This window comes from Macrobrachium nipponense, chromosome 1, assembly GCF_015104395.2.
Source record: "Macrobrachium nipponense isolate FS-2020 chromosome 1, ASM1510439v2, whole genome shotgun sequence".
Classification (NCBI taxonomy): domain Eukaryota; kingdom Metazoa; phylum Arthropoda; class Malacostraca; order Decapoda; family Palaemonidae; genus Macrobrachium; species Macrobrachium nipponense.
In genome coordinates, this window is record NC_087200.1 from 34280095 (window position 1) to 34285784 (window position 5690).

Consider the following 5690-nt stretch of genomic DNA (forward strand, 5'->3'; position numbering starts at 1 on the left):
AATCGCATTATAAACTATTATTTCTTTAACATAATCATCTCGTTCACAAATACTAGGTCTAAAGTATTTTCCTTTCTTGTTGGCAGGTGATTTATTTGTTGAATGTTGTATTCTAGTAGCATATCTAATAGCTTTTCAAATTGCCTCTTATCTTCTGCACTACTATTACTCTCTTTTTTATATGTATAAGTACATCCACAATCTCTTATTCGTTTCTTCCATTCTACGAAAGGAAAGTTGAAGTCTCCAGATAGGAGAATAGTCCAGTCCTTGTGATTTCTACATATATCATCCAATTTTTCAATTATTAAGTCAAACTCTTTAGTATTAGGAGGTCTATATATTACTATGTTCATTAATTTTTCAGATTCAAATTCTACCGCTATTAGTTCACATTCTGAGTTACTATATTTCTCATATATTTTTCCTTGTTTTTTGTCTTTCCCATATATTGCGGTTCCCCCTTGATTCCTATTTTTTCTATCTGATCTATAAGTTTGGAACCCTTTTATTTGATCATCATTCCCAGTCCTCTGGGAATACCAGGTTTCACTTATATTCATTATATCTATTTTCTTTTCAATTTGGGTTAGTTCTTCTAAGTACTCTATTTTTCTTTTTGAGTTACTCGTAACTAAACCCTGCGCATTCATCACTATGATGGTTTGCATGTTTTCTCCTTCATTTAATATTGGTAGTAATAAGGATTTTCCCATGTCTCTTTCCTGTTCTGGTATGTTGTTCTTTTTTTCATTTCCAGAAATTCTGACATTAAAAAATCCAACTTTTCCATAATATTTGATCTTCCTTCATCATAATTATTCATTTTGTGTCTGAATCTGCAATTTTCTCCGTTTCTGCAATATCCTCTTGCATAATAAATACAGTTATTATCCCTTGAGTAGAATTTTGGAGCTGATGCATTGAAATGTTTTGCTGACATCTCTGCATATCTCATTGGTGGTTTGCTTTTCTCTTTTACCTGATATTCTTGATTTCTCTCTTTATTTGTTTCTTTCTTATTTTGGATTTTATTACTTGGTTGGTTATTTATTTGATTATGATTCAGGAGAGAGAGAGAAAAAAAAGAAATAATAACAGACGTAAATGATTAACACCCTGTTAAAATGTTTACCAAAAGTTCATCATTAAAGACAGCTGGACCTTGACGAAGGAATTATCCCAAACTACTCATCATGATTTGATGTCGTCTCCTCTCTCTCTCTCTCTCTCTCTCTCTCTCTCTCTCCTCTCTCTCTATCTCTCCTCTGCTCTCTCTCTTCTCTCTCTCTCTCTCGCCTCTCTCTCTCTCTCTCCTCTCCTCTCTCCTCTCTTTGCCTCCTTTCTCTCATTAAATTCTAGTACAGTAACATCAATCTTCTTTACAGATTTCTGGAAGAATCTAAGTTCTGGTATAAACCAGAGATCCACGTAGTCCTACTCGGAGCTAAAGGATCAGAGGCCTTCTTGAGTCATCCTTCGTTACGAAATGTCCTCCACCTTATCTACATTGGCCTCTCAGGAAGACACATTCTAGGGCAACAGTCTTCATGCCTCAAGACCCGTCGTGCTCTGGAAACGAGAAAGGACAAACTTCTCGAAGGTCTGCAAGTAAGGTGACATACCGTCACCATAATAAACATAACGTTGACAATGCCCCTTCCTCTGGAAATGAATTCCATTTAGGTGTAAGGATATCGGTGCCATATGAGTCACATTTAAGTTGGAAATGCTGTGAAGCTTCAATCCTTATTTTCAGGGTTAATGTTCGTTATCCTATGCTGATGATGGCTGATTATACGAAAGGAAGAATTACCGAAACGTTGCTAACAAAGAAAAAAAAAATGCTATGGATTTTAGCGTGTCGTAATTATGCATTTGTCTATATCCCCTATTGACTGACTGGTTTATGAAAGAACTGTGGTCTAGGAATGACAAGTAAAAGTTCTATATTCCCCATTACGTTACTTTAGCCAAGAAAAATAGGCTCTAGAATACTATATCATGATCATGATCACAGAAGTTAGGTTTGTATGTGTGAATGTATTTCATGAACAGAAAACTATGATATTTTGAAGCTTCAGTCCCACTCCCAACTAGATGATTGCAGATGTAAACAGTACAATCCAGGAATAGTAAAACCCCAACAGTAGCCATAAGACTCACCAATTGCCTATAACTAGAGGACCATCAAGGTAGGGGTGAGGAATAGTTACCGAACCTGTCATTGATTTCTATAAGAACGAATGTATTTTTGGTTGCCACTTTTCATCTACACACTTAAGAGCATTAGCACTTACATTATTTATGTCAATGTGACCGGGTCTGCCAGCCGCCGCTGATGTTAAAAAGCACAATCCATCAGCACAGCCAATTACTTTACATGCCTAGCAGGGAAAAGAGAGAGAGAGAGAGAGAGAGAGAGAGAGAGAGAGAGAGAGAGAGAGAGAGATTGATCATAATTCACGCTAAGCGCAAAACAAATCCAAATGATCCACTTAGAAATTTGGTGCATTATAGGTTTTCCTTGATCTGTTTTGAGGTGTCTACTGCTGTCCCGGTTATTTTCTTGAGGCTAGTTATAATTAGTTTTGCTTTCTCTTTTGCGTTCTCACCTTCCATGTTAATTATACTTGACACCAATTTATTCATTCAGTGGTCATAGTAATTCTCTCCTTCAAGCTTATCCCAAAGTGATCAATTTTATTCATGATTTATTTATTTTACTATATGTGCTGGAAATTGCTAGGAAAATGTACGTAGTTATACGTAGCCATATTCAGTATCATTTCATTATATATATATATAATTATTATATATATATATATATATATATATATATATATATATATATATATATATATATATATATATATATATATATATATATATATATATATATATATATATATATATATATATCATATACTATCTATCTATATATATATATATATATATATGTATATTTATATATATCTATATCTATATATATAAGTATATTATATATATATATATATATATATATTAAACCTAGCTGCAAAAGAGACGAACTGGCCTAATTCATCTGGAATGCCAGACGACAAATACTTGGGGATATGTAAACAACATTTTCTTTGTTCTATATGCTACAGATAAACAACAGTTTGTTAGAGTCTACCGTCGATGTCTCTACTGTCGTCAGAGCAAGTCGAGAATCGCCACCCTCTCTGAAAGCGACACACTTTGGGGAAGTTCTCCTCTCCGGGATGAGATATTTACGGGTACTTCAACGTCTGCAGAGCAGTTTCAGCATTTGATATAATATTTAGTACAAATTCCATTGACTTTGGGCTTCGTTTTTCTTTTTGAGTAGCGCCAGGCTTTTCACAAAACAGGGGCTCATTAAAGATAGCTGCACTGACTCGGGATTAGGCTGAAAAGAAGTAGAGGAAGAAGAAGAGGAAGTACGAATCCCAAGCTCCGCCCTCATCTTTTATCAGTGGTCTAGGGTTCCATTCACTGACTACTTATATTTGAATTGAATAAATGAATTAAAGTTCCACGAAAACTAATCTATAAATAATTATCATGTCGTCTTTTTTTAAACTATAGTGTTTTCAAATCGATACTCTCCCGTCCCAACGGAGCATTTAATCTGCTTAATCTGGAACCGAAGGAAATATGAGCTTTTCTATGAGTAATCTCATATTCTTGTGACACCAGACTAATATTTAAAAATAGAAATTTACCTGTGGACATAAAGTTGATTATATATATATATATATATATATATATATATATATATATATATATATATATATATATATATATATAATATATATATATATATATATATATATATATATATATGTGTGTGTGTGTGTGTGTGTGTGTGTGTGCGCGCACATATGTTTACAGATACAAATATATGTACATATATAATACATATATATATATATATATATATAGATTATATATATAATTATATTTATTTATAAGAGTGAGTCATATTTAGTTTAATGATGTCATGGAAAACAATACAAAGTAACCATGGAAAGAATAAAATCACTCTCCTTTCCTTCCTGATAACACTCATTGACAGAATAACAAAGCACCCCACACATGTTTTGCAGAACAGCTGCGAGACTTCCAGGGCCATGAAATTCGGGTATCGGCCAATTCGTACTTCCCCTACACTGAAATTGTGACCTCGGAGGACGGCACCGTTGCAGCTGACAGTTTGGACGCAAGATTGTTGGAGGCTCTCTCTGCCTCTCTCAATTTTACGTAAGTGTGATTTGTGAACCAATCCTATTGAGTATATATATATATATATATATATATAATATATATATATATATAGATATATATATATATATATATATATATATATATATATATTTTTATCACATCACTCGTTGGCCAAGTCGATAACTCACTGAAGGCCTGATTTCTCTCTCTCTCTCTCTCTCTCTCTCTCTCTCTCTCTCTCTCTCTCTCTCTCTTCCTTTGTGAGGTTCAAAGCCATCTTTTGTACATTTTCCGTCTGAAGGCCGCACCCGAAATCAGTAAGATCGAAATACATTTTTCACTTGTGATTCCTGACAGATACGAGATCCGGCCGCCGGGTGATGGGCAATGGGGGATCCCTTTGCCCAACGGAAGCTGGTCGGGAATGATCGGCGCTTTGGTGAGACAAGAAGCAGACATGTGTTGTCTGATAGTTCCCGACTTTGAGAGACTGAAAGTGGTTGACATGTCTGGAGAAGTAGTCGGCGATCATATACTTTTAATGACGAAGAAACCCGGTTCCTCGCCGAAGCACTGGGCTCTCCTCACGCCGTTCAATGGTACTACGAACCTCCAACTTCTTGCGAGCAACCTAAGCGACCGCCAACTTAGAAAACTTGGATAAATAGATAGATGATTATACAGATAACTGCAAAAATAAAATTTAAAATAAACATAATAGAATGGTCTGCGTTAAAGAAAAGCTGGCAAAGACGATGTAAGAAGTATGGGTTGCTGATTATTACAAATTATCTCCACAAACTACGTAGAAATGGGCGGATGTAAATTCTGAGAATGACCACTTTTTTGTATTTGTTTTTTGTTTTTGTTTTTTGCTGTACAAGTTTCATGTTATACATTCAAGTACAAAACCCCATAAAAGACGTTTCGTGCTGAATATGACTTGTTTTATGCCAAACAGAGCCCTCTCGATTTAACGTCATAAAAGAACAACATTTCTGTCGCAGTGGCCGTTTGGGCAGCTTTGATGGTCAGCGTCATACTGATCACATCAGTGGTCTGGATACTGCGGAGGACGAGGTGCTCCTTCGCTGGAGGACGACCCTACAGCTTCAGCGAGTCCTTCTTCATCGTCTGGAGTACGCTACTGCAGAATTCCGACCTCACGCCTGTGTCTTTCGTCGATAAGGTAATTCTGGTCATCTGAACTAAGTCTCTTCTTGCCAGATTATGTTGGTTTGTGTCAGGCTCCAAGAATGCTGGGGGGATAGTGGCGTCAGGGCATGCATCTTTCTCACGCGGTGCACTGAAGGCATTACTTACTTAAGGGTCTATTAATCCTTTTTGCAGCGTCCATGCGGGCTCTAGTTCCAACTCCTTTCATTCCTTTTGCTCTACCTTCCTTCCATCATGCTTTCCACAGAACTTTCAAGGTGCACCTGCGAGGATTTGCCCCGTGA